Below are 13,935 nucleotides of genomic sequence, written 5' to 3'. Positions count from 1 at the left end.
AGGAAGTTTATATATTGTATCCTTAATATATAATGGGTTGGAAATATTATTCTCATGAAAGAAGCTCACTCCACTTTTACAGCACTTAAAGAGATCCTGTGCTCTCTACAAAGCACCAAATATCATTGTTATTCAATGAGTTACCACATCCTCCTTCTCTTTTTTTTCTTTTTGTCATCTTTTCTGAAAACAATATTTTGACTTACTGGGACTCTCTCCTGTTCCTTCTCCCCCTGAACTCACCCTAGAATTTACCTCTGTCAGAGATGTTCTAGCTTCCAAATGTTTTATTTTCCTTATTTCCTAGAAAGCTTAATTTCACTAAAGTAAAGACACATTTGTAGTGTCTGCTTCAGAGCAATCTTCTATCCTTTGAAAGTGGAAAGAGCAGATAGTAAGCATGCTAGAATAAGAGCTGTTGGCTGCTTATGCCAGCATTGGTAAACACTGGGCTGCTACTTCTTCACTACTTAGAAGTATTTTGGTTCTGGTCCTGCTGCTCTGTTTTTGACCATATAAACTCATTTCCTTCGATTTAGCTTGGAGCCATGTCCCTGCTCCTAGATTAAGGAGTACTACTGGGGAGTAGAATACGCTTTAGGTTTTAGCTTGTCATCTAATTAGGTTCTGTTTTTTCCTTACACTTTTGCAATTTTGAAGTAAATGTATATTCCCCAAAATACTGAAAAATGTAACAATGTCAGCTGTAATTTAACAGCATATAAATCGCCACTGTTAATAGTTATAGTTTGTTTTCTTCTACTCTTTTCTCTCTCTCTCTCTCTCTCTCTCTGTGAGAGAGAGAGAGAGAGAGAGAGAGAGAGAGAAAGGCAGAAAAGGTCTAAATTGCTCCCCAGCCAAAAGTCATCTCAGTAATCTTACATTTCTTAATACTGGATACAATCAAATTTCGTTTGACTCTGTCCTTATTGGTTGGGATTGAAATCCACTCTTAGTCATTTTCAGCCTCTTCTGGCTCCTTCCTTGGGTGGACACAGAACACCAGCATCTCTGCAGTCTAGGAAATCAGGAAGCACTCCTGTTCTTCAGGTGACTTAAAGACCATTCCTCTCAGTGTCTCTTGTCCTGTGCGACCTGTGGACCTGGTATGGTTTTCGGACACACAGAGCTAAATGTTCTCAATATTCTGCTCCTGGTGGGCCTCCTACACACCCCACATGAGGATCCTTCCACCTCCAGTTTGTTCTTCAAGCACACATAACACTTGCAATCTAGACTCCTCCGTGAAGGTGTTTTCAACCCTCTCATCCTTTTCTCACAATTCTGAAGAATCTTCCCACTCTTTCTAGTCCCTAGATCAGAACTGCTGGCCTCCAGTCTTTATAAATACCCAGACTTTCTTTCTCATTTGGTTGTATCATGACATTTGAAGGCTTGCCTGGACGACTTCATGTTTAAGATGGCCAGTTCCTAGGTCCTTGGACCCAGCTACAGACTATTTAGCTTCTCAGGAGCTAAGAAGCTCCAGTCTTGACATTTAATCTCTGAAAACTCATCCTCCAAGGATGTATAGGAATATTCTCCTAGAAGCAGCAGGAAAAACTCTAATTTACTATCTAGTAAATTAGAGTTTTCATATACTATTGCATTAAATGCCAACACCTCAAAAAACATCTAAGCAAAAACACTATCAGAATGTTGATATGAATACAGGTTTATAACTCTTTCTCTTTTTAACTAGCATCATGACCCTTTTCCCATTACAACTTTTTAATTTCAATTTGCACTGGTTAAAATAAATGGGCAGATGTTTAGGATGTTCACTGGTGTGTGTGTCCAATGAACTTGCAGTCTTCAGTTGGGTTATCTCAAATGCCTCATGAAGAAATGATACACATCCCTTTGTAGAGCAACCAGCCCTACTGAAAGTTGGGGAAAGATAAGGTTTCCTGTTTCTGAAGTCTGCGTCAAGAGCAGCCTTAAGCTTTGTTTAACAGTATTATGTCTGATGAACCTAATTAATCACAAATAGAAGTGATACCAAAATAGTTCCTATTTGTTTTTCCTTTATCATTCTTCTCATTCCATGATGGGTAAATGTGTCTATGTATTCTTGACTGATCCCTTTGAGTGATCCCTTTTGAGAATGAAACTGTTTTTTTTTCTACCCTAGAATCTCACTAGAGATGTGATGGTTTAACCAGTTGATGGCCTAAGTCATACTGTTGCAATTCTGATTCTAGCTTTTGTGAGGACTGGCAGCTTTCCTTTCTCTTTTCTTGGGATGTTCACTCCAGGATACTGCCTCTCAGCACCCAGTCCTCATGCTCTGCGATGCTCAAGCCACTGGGAGAAGTAAAGGTTCTTTGCAGGTATTCCAGAGAACATCTGAGCTCCCATCTGAGCTCCCACCCAACAAGCCAGCACCCCGTACCAGCCAGGGGAACCCTCTTGTTCACTCTAGATTGCCTTCTCAGGTAACTGCAGGGCCAGCCAATATCATAACAGCCTACTCAACATATATAATCTCAAACAATAATGAAACATTTGTGTCTTAAGACTTTAAAGTCAGTAGCTTTTGAAGTCACTTGTTATAAAGCAATTACACAGGGGAGATATATTCTTTTGATCTCCATGACTATAGGTTTGAATGTAGCTAACTATATTTAACCTCATTCTAGGTCTGTTATTAGTTTCCATATAGGCCATCTTCATAGAAAATAGCTGTTCAGTTTTATGACTATTTATTGAGAAATGACTCTGTGCCAGACAGAGTGTTAGTCAAGAGATTAAGAAGATAAAGTCTGAATCATCAAGAGGCAGAGAGTTTAGCAGAAAAAACATGTATAAATGATCATAACTACCTTGTGAAAAATCCTGCTAGAAAAATTTTTTTAAAAATTTAACACATGAATACTTGAGCATCTATTATATGCCAGGTATGCAAGGCACTGAGGACAGAGAAAAATGGAGTCTTTGCTGTGGCAAATTTACTATCTAGTAGGGGAAGAAAGATTAAAAGCAAATGTTTTCCATATAACGTGGCAAATGTTAGGACTGACACACATGAAGCAGTTGGTAACTCAGTGGTATCCTGTGTGTATTGCCTAGCATAAAGAATGTCATGTGAAAGATGCTAAGTGCATTTTATATCCCATCTTCCTCCTTTGAATGTATGACAGATGTCTTTTCCTAAGATGGCTGCAAAAACATCTATCTCTCAGGCCCTTCAGCAATGTGACCTTGCCACTCCCCCATCGAGAGAAAGTCTCATGGCACTTCCTTTAAACTGGGCTGGTCTTTAGGACTTGCTTGTAACCAACAGAATTTAGTGGAAGAGATGCTATATGGCTTCTAAGGCTGGCCCAGGAAAGGCTGAGTGATATCAGCCTTTATCTTCTGCAATACTCATTTACCAGATGTTCCATCTCAGAGGGCTTTTTCTGAAACACAGCTGCCATGCTGGCACATGGAGAGACTGTATGCAGGCATGCTGGTGAGACCATGCCACATGGAGAGACTGTATGCAGGCATGCTGGTCAACAGCCCTAGCTGAGCTCAGCCTATGGGTCATCATAGTTCAGGCACCAGTCATGTGAGTGAAGAAGCCTCCAGACAATTACAGCCCCCAATGACTGAGTCACTCTCAACCCACCTGAGTCTTCAAGCAGAGACCTCATGCCCTGGAGCAGGAACAAGCCATCCCCACTGTACTCTGCTCAAAATCCTGCCCTGCAGACTCCATAACCGCAATAAAATGGCCACTATTTTTATGTCACTAGGTATGGAGAGTGGTTTGTTACATAGCAGTGGATGATTAGAACAAATGGATTCAAAGAAAGAACTATCTTTCAAAGAATAGTATTGTTTTTGAATAGTGCCTGCGGTGAGGTGCCAGTGTTCCTGGACACAGGTCTTTCTGCTAACTCAGAAACTGAGAAAACATTTAGTCGCTAATTACTTTCTAAATGCAAATCACAGGGTCTGGCTAGCTCATCCCCAACTGAAATACTTCTTCACATTTGTAAAATTATAGGACTGCTTTCTCAAGGAATATTTTCTTTCTTATGATGAAGATTACTTTTCTTCATCTTCAGATTTAGTGCAAATAGAAATGTTGGAAAGAAGTGATTTATTTGATATTCATATCATAAAGCTATGAGACACCACATTTTAGTAACTGATTAGTGGGAGAGTATGCCTTGGCATATCCAGAGACACTGGCTACTGCAAACATAATGTGTTTTGTGACTTTTAATTACTAATTATCATTTGTAGGAAGAGTTTGCTTCTGTGAGGAGGATTTGGAGGAAAACTCACTATTAAATGGTACAGTTCTCTTCTGCTTCAGTTATTTGTTCCATTGTACCACTTATTAACAATTAAACCATGTAAGTTTTTAGATTGGCAACCTGAAAATTATCTAAGGAAGATACTCTTCTTAATTATGTAATTGAGAAGCACTTTTTTCCCTACTATTTTTCTATCTTTCAGTAATTGAGAAATCATTAATAATTGGAACACAGTTCCGTTAAATTTAGAAGGGGGGGGGAGAGGCCGTGTTAATAACCAAAACATTTCCTTTCTTAGACTGTAGTTTGACAGATGAGATAGTTAAATCTGAATCTCTGTGGTAGTAAAATTGGTGACATGGAGGGAAAACAGAGGTGTAAGAAATGCTTAATGAAGGAATGCCAATTATGTCTCAGGCAGGACTGAGTATATGTCTTAGGGAAATGAGAGGACTCTGGGTAAAGACGGGAAGGAGTGGCACTGGATGTGACATGGTAGATGCCCCTCTTGAAAGCCAGGACCAAATAAATAAATAAATAAATAAATAAATAAATAAATAAGCAATTATATTGCTATTTATTAATATTAATATTAATAAATAATAAATAAAGCAACCCCTGATATCTCAATTTTTAGAATCTGACAATTCTGGCATCGAGAGCCTGTTGTCTACACAGAAAGTGTAGATTCCCCGATTCCCCACTTTCTGATTCTTTGCAACCTGCTGAAAAAAGCAGGACTAGATGGGTGGGAGGAAAGCATAAATTGCGATACATCCCAGATCTAGGAAGTCTTTCCAGGTCTTGGACTTCAGGACTCCACAGCATCATCCTTATCGCTTCCTGTCCCAATCCTCAGACTTCTCTGTCACCTCCTGTCATGTCATCTGCTTGGCAAGTAATAGTGCTTTTGTAAGAACCCCTCAGATTTTATTCAAGTTGCCTAATCACACTTTTTTTTTTTAAAGATGGAGATGTAAAGTTACTCCGGTGATGGTCCCCTCTCCTCCTTGCTCAGGTAGTTCATGGTTGAACTGTGTGGCTCTTTTCGAATGATGGACTAAATAGAGGGTTGTGCCTGAGGCAAGAAAAGTTAAATCAGTTTAGGATTTTGGCCCTTCCATGATGAAAGTAAGTTAGAGTATATTTATGCTTTTCTATGTATCTTTTAGCGACATGTACACATAGTAAAAATAACCAAAAAATAAATCTAACAGTCTCAGGAATTTCTTTGTAAAAATTAAAGATCTTCCTTTAATATGAAATTTGGATTATTTTTAAGGAGATAATACACGCCTAAGTACTGGTATGTGAGAGTGCGCATTTGCGGTATTTTTGTTCCATTAAAATTGTCTTTTTGAGCTTGCTTGTCAGTTCAGTCACCAAGCTTCACTAAGCTTTGCTAATTTTGTGAAATTTGGAATAGTGTTTTGCCACGTTAGAGATAATCCCTGAAAGCTTCCTTCTTGCAGATGGCAATAAATCATTCTCTCCACTAAAAGCTTCGATGTCACTCGGAATTTATTACACAGAGTGGGTAGTGGACTTAAAAGCCATTTCACGTGTCTTATTACTTCAATCATCTAATTTATGGGTTTCAGCTGCAATTGCAGTTGGAAAAAGTATTTTCCTTCCCCTGATCAATATGAGTCTGGTTTTGCATTCATCCTTCCTAACCCTCCTTGCTCGATTTTATCCACCATCTTTCTTGGATTTTAGAGCTTCTTTGGTCACTGTCCAGCTTCCATTATTCAAGGTAAGGCAGGTTTGAAATGGAAAGAAAGTGCCAACAAGGCTGATGCAGATTGACGAAGCTTTACCAGCTCTTAGCTGCACTTGTCAAAAGATATCTTAGTTATTATTAGTTGAGCAAGCTGCCCTAGGGAAGGAGAAGCTGTCAAACACTCCTGTGTTTAATATGTACATCTTTGGCTTCATGGAGAGAGTATGAAGGAGGCCGATTAACAGTGATGAGGTAAGCCTAAATAACACACTTAACACAAAGGACGATAAGGATTTGGTACTCTTTATGGCCGTATTGGAGGTGTACCCATTCCACGATAAATAACCTCTGTTCCCATATGTCAGCCATTCTCATCCCTATGATGAAAGATAGCATTAATGGATTAATATAATGAAGAGGAATAAAGGAAAAGGAGAATCCCTATAGGAGCCTGGGGTCTCAAGTGTAAAACATCCCATGTGGGTGGAGCAATGATGAAACTACTGCAATGTGTGGGCTTAGACCTGGTCTTTAGCCCCATCCAGATGGTTGTAAAAGTCAACTGCCATATTCTTTGAGATTATTGTCAGAAAAATAAGGTGTGCTCTCAAATATTCCTATTCTGTGTTGTCATGAATGCATCCAGCCCTTACTGATCTTACATTTTTAATCCATTCAACTTTATAGGAAAATTCAAAATGTATTCAAAGCCTACCTTGTGCACAATACTGAAAGGCAACTACACTCTCTACAATTCTTAGCTCTGGGACGTAAACAACGCTTGTGTTTTGTACCCAAATACTCTCTTCTTTGTTGTTCTTTCCTCCCTCCCCAGTGGGGCTCACTGGGTGCCCATCCTCCCCTGTTCTCCTGTGGCCCAAGTATTGGTGGCCTTGAGAACAGTGTTTTTCCCTTTCATTTCATGTAAGGGAGCATACTCCTACAATAGATGCTGAAAATGCAATCAGTTATAAGACCTGAGTCACATCACTTCACTCTTGGGTTTCAGACTTTTCATCTGAGAAATGAAGCTAGTAATGGCGGCCATAGAGGGATTAGTGTGATTAAAAATACATGTAAAACATCTACTTACTACTGGATTTTTGTAAATGATTGTTGAAAAAAAAATATATTGCCTATTCTGGAGTTTTAGCCACCCAAACATATTTGAAAAACAAAACAAAACAAAACAAAACCGGGAAACATTTGAACATATACTTAGCTGAAGTCAATGAATGTGTAACACGTATTCCAAATAATCCAGTTACATGAGTTCTTTCTCTTTCTGATAATTCCAGATAAGATCTTCAATGATAAAAACAAAAGTTTCAAAAACCTTTTTGGACACATATCACAACAGACAGTTGACTTTTTTCTTGACATTTATTTTGATCCAAAGGAAGAAACACGTTCTCTGAGAATGTGCCTGCAATCTGTTGATTTGGGGTCCATTTCATTCTCCAGATGATAGGACACATTCAGCTTCCTGGTTGCTCATCTTTGAAGTCCCTTTTCCTATTTTCTATCCCTCTGGCCCTCTGCTTCTCCAATCAGGTGCTCATAATTTATGGAAGACTGGAGAAGCAGTTAATTTTTTCCTTCCTCCCATAACTCTCTTCTGAAATCACACACTAATTTCCATAACATAGCTTTGCAATTTTCCTAAGACTGTGATTCTATTTATCTGGAGTGCAGCAATGAGAAGAGGGGGGAATGCAGAGCAGCTCCATCCAGGGGTCTGTGTTGACTTTGAACATATTCATATCTTCTTCGTGAAACCAAATCATGTGTTTTTATATTTCCATAGTTTCAATATCATTTTGTTCAAATGCTTTATCACATCAATAAGCATTATGTCTTTGAAGAGCCAACAGGAAGCTAAGAAATTGGACTTTTGGGAATCTTGAATCTAAAAAATGTCTTCATTTTGAGGAAGACATTGAGTAAATTTCTTCAACAAAATTTTACAATGTTTTCTGAATATCGTAAAATAAAATAAATGGCCACATCCGGCTTCAATTCCTTAAAAATACTCCATACATTCTCAATGGATCATTTATAGTTTCTATCTCTTTGTGCATCCCATTGTGTAACGAGTAGGTCTTGCAAAGTTGGCACAACACAATCTATTGCTCTGCCATATGAAATGTAAACTCTGCCCACCAACCATCACTTTTGACCATAATACATTTTTTCTTTTTGTTCTAAGGGCCCCATCTGTGACATGTGAATTCAGCTTTTCTGTATTTAGATCAAACTTCTCATATTTCTTGAGCATAGGCACATCAGCCATAGATGTTCTTATATGCTAAAATTACTTAACATTATTTCTTGCTAAAAAGGAGGCCACATGTCAAGCAGACCATATCCAGAAACAAATTAGTTGTATCAAAATATCTTTTTCTGATGATAAATAAGAGGAAACCTGGGGAATGCATAAAAAGAGAAGAAAACAGCATTTGTCTATTCCATCACTCAGAGGTAAGTACCCTTGAAAGCTGTTTCATTTGTTTACCACCTTTTTTTTACAATGTACATATTTGGGATCTATGAATATATCTATGCATCTATACATTTCTCCTTATGTAGAAAAGAATGAGAAGACATCCTTAGTTTTTCCCAAACAATAAATCTTAGGTTGCTGCATGCTTCACCAATTCACCAACAAATACAAGCTTTTTGTCATCGTTTCACTATTTTTTTGATTAATTCCTTTTGCTAATATTTTATTATGGGCTTATAAAGTCATAGAAATCTTCCCAACAACCTACTTCTAAGTCTCCTCTAGGTTTTTAGCTCATTTATCTAAATTGTATGGGAAAATAGGAGACATTAAAATGCCTGGAATAAAGAAAAAGGTAGGATCTCTCTGCTCACACATAGGTAGATATTTTACTTAATTGCTTCTTGGACATCAAGACCTCAGAAGTAGAAGAGCTGGATCTTACAGATGATCAAATTTAGTGTTCTCATTTTATAGATACAATTACTTCGTGAAAAGGCTATTTCCAGTTCTCATAGTTCTAGTAATGCTCTGATAATTTCTGACTCAAATCCAAAGCCCCAGTAAAAGAATGGCTGTGGAATCCTCTATCTTATGGGGTTTGGAGAAATCTGCAGATACATCGATCAAGAGGTTTATCTGACCTCCCAGAGGATTTCTTAATTGACACATTCCTCTGTGCTGCCATTTACGCCTCTCTCCTCTCTGGTTGCTTAATTCCAGCTTATGGGGACACTGAATTAGGAACAGAGTGGATAGGGATGGAGAAGAAAGAAAAGGTTAGTCTTCTAGTCTGCCCATGAAGAAAAGACCAGTTGTAATGGTAAAAACTGAGAATCACTTATTATCCTGCATTTTGACTCTTGGTAGTGTGACAATATGTTTTTATAGTGCTGTATTTAAAAATCCCTTAAGTACATAACAAAAAATTTAAATCCTATAAGGTGGAACAAATTTTTGAGAGCTATCACCACTTTATTTGGAACGAGAAGATAATAGGGATTTAATTAAAAATTCCTTTAGAAGAGACCAACTTTTAAGTGCCCTTACTTCACCAGGAGTCAGATTTCTTTTATTTTGAAAAATGTGCTTTGTGTGTGAGAACTAGTTATAATCTTAAATATTCCTAGTGTCATCAATAAAATATCATTTTAATATTCTATAGCTTATATTTAAACATTCAAAATATTAATAGATATTTCAACAAGGCAGAAGCAAATTGTTATCCAACTATTTAAGAATTTCATGAACGTATGACTCAAAGAAATATTCCCACCACATTTTACCCTAATTTTCTTTCTCCAAAATGTACTACCTATGTTATGTGACTTTGATGCGTTTCCTTCTAGAATAACTAGAGTGTGTCTTAGCTTATTTGTGAAATACTCTTAGGGATGATAGTATTAACAATACTACTTAAAACTCTGCTATTCGGAAATTTATGAAAATTTACATTAGAATTCTGTACAAATGGTGTGTAGTAAAAAGCTTGCTAAGAAAATTAATCTTGAAAACAGGCTTTTAAAATGACATGGATTCCCCAAATAATAGGCCATCTTCTTTCTGCTGAAGCACTTTGGATCCTGGCAGCGTGGTATTTAGCATGGTATATTGTAAACGTTTGTTTATGTGCTTTTCTCCTCCAATGGACTGACCTACTTGAGGGCCTGAACAACCTCTTATTCATCTTTTTGTTCTCATGTCCCAGCACAGTGCCCAACACAAAGTACATATTCAATATGCACTGATTCACTTGAAATAAATGTGTATTTTTAAGCACTCGGGAAATAACCATTTATATATATAAAACACCATAATTGAGTGAGCAGCGACCAACCCCTCATAAGCTGGTGCTTTGAAATGTTAATGTAAAATAATTCTTACCTATTCATCCCGAAAGAGAGAATTTGGTATCAGACAGATTTGGCATCTACTTTGGTATTTATTGGCCATGGAACTGGACACATTAGCAAACCACTATGAATCTTAGTCTTTTCATATGAAATGTGGTCATTAATTGCACCTTACTGATTTGTAAGGATCAAATGACTTAATGTGTGTAAAGTGTTTAACATCATACCTGCCACATAATAAGCTCTCAATAAATGTTATTAGCTGGACATTCTACCTGCATTTCCAAGTTAATTCATTTACACATTTTTTTCTTTTAGCATTTTTTTTTGGCAGATGGCTAGTAATTAGCCTCTATGTCCCTTTGTAAAAAATATTCTACATAGGTATTCTCCAGTTTATATATATAGACTTCATATGTATATACGTATGTGTTTATGTGTATACACACACATATATATATTTTTGACACATATATTTTTTATTTGGGACTGCATTATATTTATGATTGTATTTGATGTTTTGTCACATAAGCCTGTAACTACTATATTCTTTTTAGAAGTTGCATAAAATTGTATAAAATAGTTGTTTCTATATTTTCTTTTACTTTTTTATGTATTTTGAGTTTTTGAAGGTATATCTTTAAATCAGCAGATACTCATTTTATGCACTCTGGAATGATGTCTGGCTGGTAGAAGGCCTGTGCATTGCTTTATGTCACTGTTGCATGTTTAAAATGTACAGGGAAGCCCTCTATCCAGTAGGCACGTTACCATGGATTAATACCTGATGCCTTAACTTAAGTCATCAAAGATATTCTTGTCATTGAATCGTTGAATTTTCTTAAGAAATGAATTGAAACAAGATTTCCACTGTGACAGCCATATGAATTGTGGTGCTAAATCACATTTTAGAACAAAAAAATCTTAAAATCTTAGTAATGTAAACATTTCAATTAGAATGAAATAGAATCCTTTTCCTTCAAGTTTTTTTCCTATTTAAATTGATCATCTCTCTTTCATGTAACTGTGGTCCCCCTGATTATAACGAAAGACACAACATTCTTCCAGTATGCATTGAAGCTTTTGGACAATTTCTTCTCTAATATATCTGCTTTAAAAACCACTTCTGTTTTCATGCTACCAACTCACAGTTATCCCAGAAAATGGAAAAAAAAAAAGTTCATACAGATTGTTGAAAAATCACAGTTCATCAAAGAGACTTCTGTTTTAACCAATATATTCTCTGAGCATTGCTAACAAAGAGGAAAAAGTAGATTTATGTTTTCTTCTTTGCTGTGGAAGTGTGGCCAAAGCTCTATACAAAAGTCTAAGATGAAGCAAGGCTCCCAGACAACTCCCAAACTGGAATCAACCTTCGTGTAACTTCACAGTGGCTGAACCAGAATTTTCAACGTGAAGAATTAGATGGATAAGCTTGGAAATCTTTATAAAACTCAGCCTTCCAAAGAGAAAGTTGGAGTTAAAGCACATCTCAAACTTCATTTCCTGTGAGCAGAATAATACATTTTTCTCCTAGGGACAGAGTACACTAGGAATTTATGCGGTGGACAGGCAAGAGTCTAAGAATGAGAAATTGTATTTCTTAAATCCTCTAGAGGCTATTGCAGGATCATGTGGCCTGAAGGAGCCTTCCATGTGTCTTCTGATTTTCAGGAAAACATATTTTTTAAGCCACTGCAGGAGAGGTGACATTTCATTTTCTCCATAAAAGACTCTCTTGGAAGGTTATTTTATAGTTTCTCTCACAGAACCATCCCAAAGAGGTTTTTCTTAGTCCAGACAGGACTCATATCTCTTATAAAAGATGGAGACAAGGTGGGCTAGGTTATTCAGGGCTTGGGGAACGTGTATGAGAGTAATTTAAAGTTTTTCCTTTTATCACCAGAGTTCCATCTATATCCTTCTAAAGTTAGAGAGCCAAAGCTAAAGGATAATTTTCAAGTAGTCCAGGAGATATGAAACAGACCATCACCTTCTTCAAAATTGTTTTACTTCTGCATGTGTATCTTCCCACTGTGTGTGCGCTTATTAGTTGTGCGTGAATGCTTGTAGTGATAGAAAATGCTCAGCAAGCACAACATCAGCTCTTGACCTGCGAGTCATCATTAACACATCAAGCCACTTTTTCTCTCTGAGCTCTGGAGCTTGAATCAAGCAGCTATTACGAATCAATCAGCACTGTCATAGTAGATAAAATCTGATCATCTCAGCCCTAGATTTCAATCAGCCACCATACTCTTGTCAGGGACCAGACGGATAAGGATTTCAATGCAAGATGGACCTCAGAATCTAAAGGAAAGCCCTGAGTGATCTTCCTGTTACCTAAAACTTTCTAAGCATTAGTTCTCTCGGGTAATAATAAGCATTGATATATTTGTTCTCAGACATCCTTTACAATCTATAATTGTACTGAAACCGCTAAAACAAGAAAATATCATCTCTTGTGGATTAAGATAAAAACAAGGACAACTATAAATGAGCTATCCAGTTGAGCTCTCTGTGATGAATAAGATATTCCGTACTGCCCAGTACAGTAGCCAGTAGCCACGGGTGGCTCTTGAGCACTTGAAATGGATTAGTATAGCTGAGGAACTGAGTTCTTAATTTGAAACAATTTAAATATAAAAGGTCACGTATCACTGGTGGCTCTACTCTAGTATTGGGCAATGAACACCTATAGAATGTTTCCATGGAAAGTATCCTACAATATGATTTAAAGTATTCTGATTAAAGTATATATTTCCTTTTCTGTTATAAGCCTACTTAAAATGTATGCTACAGAAAAATGATTATAAAACCTGGAATTATTGTATGCTTTGGAAGTGTATGGAAATGGGTGATTAGCTTTTTAAATTGTGGGTTGGTTCCCAAATGAGTCATGTGAACTTGTTCAAAAAAATAGAGACATGATATTTCTGTGCATATTCTATTTATTATAAAGGTATATGCAGAGTCTCTTTATGAGCTGTGAAAACATACTGTTTGTAACTGAAACAGTGTTCTGTTCTTTTGTTCTTACATCATCTAGTACATGGTAAGCATTTATTTTTGTTTTTTAAAAGAATGAATAGAGAGGCTCCTGGGTGGCTCAGTCAGTTAAACATCTAACTCTTGATTTTGGTTCAAGTCATGATCTCAGGGTTATGAGATTGAGCCCTACATCAGGCTTCTTGCTGGACATGGAGTCTTTTTGGGATTCTCTCTCTCTCTCTCTCCGTCTACCCCTCCTCCATGCCCCCACCTCCACATGTGCATTCTCTCTCTCTCTCAAAAAAAAAAAAAAGAAAGAATAAATAGAGTTTATCAGGCTCTATCACTCACAGAAAGTATCTCTTCAAATCTGCCAAAGAGCAGGTGATTAAACAGAAAAGGAAAGAGGGCTTGTTTGGAGGTTCTAGCAGGGGAGCGCAGCTACTCGTATACCCTTGACCGAAGAACGGTCCTCCTCTATCGTATAATAGTGAAAGGGAAAATAAGGGAAGGGAGAAGAAATGTGTGGGAAATATCAGAAAGGGAGACAGAACATAAAGACTGCTAACTCTGGGAAACGAACTAGGGGTGGTAGAAGGGGAGGAGGGCGGG

The 13,935-nt window shown here is 37.2% G+C and overlaps 2 long non-coding RNA genes across 14 annotated transcripts in view; both read left to right on the top strand.

The window, feature by feature from the left end:
• LOC112657565 (uncharacterized) overlaps window positions 1-13,935 on the top strand; it is a 319,254-nt gene that overhangs the window by 169,515 nt on the left and 135,804 nt on the right. The gene's annotated exons all lie outside the window — the stretch shown is intronic.
• Window positions 2,156-5,379, top strand: LOC125754378 (uncharacterized). Its single transcript, XR_007408375.1, has 3 exons — window positions 2,156-2,438; window positions 4,240-4,290; window positions 5,222-5,379. It is a non-coding gene; the product is annotated as an uncharacterized LOC125754378 (long non-coding RNA).

This window comes from Canis lupus, chromosome 35 (genome assembly GCF_003254725.2).
Source record: "Canis lupus dingo isolate Sandy chromosome 35, ASM325472v2, whole genome shotgun sequence".
In the NCBI taxonomy this organism is placed as follows: domain Eukaryota; kingdom Metazoa; phylum Chordata; class Mammalia; order Carnivora; family Canidae; genus Canis; species Canis lupus.
This window is presented reverse-complemented; position numbering and strand designations above follow the sequence as displayed.